At 47.6% G+C, this 1,069-nt stretch overlaps 1 long non-coding RNA gene across 1 annotated transcript; it reads right to left on the bottom strand.

Annotated features, from left to right (window-relative positions):
• Nucleotides 1-352: 352 nt before the first annotated feature.
• On the bottom strand, nt 353-864 carry LOC127923037 (uncharacterized). The gene is made up of 3 exons (XR_008113092.1): nt 789-864; nt 478-531; nt 353-400 (listed from the first exon to the last, which is right to left on the bottom strand). It is a non-coding gene; the product is annotated as an uncharacterized LOC127923037 (long non-coding RNA).
• Nucleotides 865-1,069: the final 205 nt, after the last annotated feature.

Genomic DNA, 1,069 nt, shown 5'->3' with positions numbered 1-1,069 from the left:
CCCTGGAGGGAGTCATTACAAATGGATTGCCCTTGGAGGGAGTCATTACTGTATTACCCTGGAGGGAGTCATTACTGTATTACCCTGGAGGGAGTCATTACTGTATTACCCCTGGAGGGAGTCATTACTGTATCACCCCTGGAGGGAGTCATTACTGTATTACCCTTTGAGAGGGGTCATTACTGTATTACCCTGGAGGGAGTCATTACTGTATTACCCTGAGGGAGTCATTACTGTATTACCCTGGAGGGAGTCATTACTGTATTACCCTGGAGGGAGTCATTACTGTATTACCCCTGGAGGGAGTCATTACTGTATCACCCCTGAGGGAGTCATTACTGTATTACCCTGAGGGAGTCATTACTGTATTACCCCTGGAGGGAGTCATTACTGTATTACCCTGGAGGGAGTCATTACTGTATCACCCTGGAGGGAGTCATTACTGTATCACCCTGGAGGGAGTCATTACTGTATTACCCTGGAGGGAGTCATTACTGTATTACCCCTGGAGGGAGTCATTACTGTATTACCCTGAGGGAGTCATTACTGTATTACCCCTGGAGGGAGTCATTACTGTATTACCCTGGAGGGAGTCATTACTGAATCACCCCTGGAGGGAGTCATTACTGTATTACCCTGGAGGGAGTCATTACTGAATCACCCTGGAGGGAGTCATTACTGTATTACCCTGGAGGGAGTCATTACTGTATTACCCTGAGGAGTCATTACTGTATTACCCCTGGAGGAGTCATTACTGTATTACCCTGGAGGGAGTCATTACTTATCACCCTGGAGGGAGTCATTACTGTATTACCCCTGGAGGGAGTCATTACTGTATTACCCCTGGAGGGAGTCATTACTGTATCACCCTGGAGGGAGTCATTACTGTATTACCCTGGAGGGACTGGAGGGAGTCATTACTGTATCACCCCTGGAGGGAGTCATTACTGTATTACCCCTGGAGGGAGTCATTACTGTATTACCCCTGGAGGGAGTCATTACTGTATTACCCTGGAGGGAGTCATTACTGTATTACCCTGGAGGGAGTCATTACTGTATTACCCCTGGA

Source organism: Oncorhynchus keta, unplaced genomic scaffold (genome assembly GCF_023373465.1).
Source record: "Oncorhynchus keta strain PuntledgeMale-10-30-2019 unplaced genomic scaffold, Oket_V2 Un_contig_2802_pilon_pilon, whole genome shotgun sequence".
In the NCBI taxonomy this organism is placed as follows: Eukaryota; Metazoa; Chordata; class Actinopteri; order Salmoniformes; family Salmonidae; genus Oncorhynchus; species Oncorhynchus keta.
Note: the sequence above shows the minus strand (reverse complement) of the source record. Positions and strands in the feature narration are given on the sequence as shown.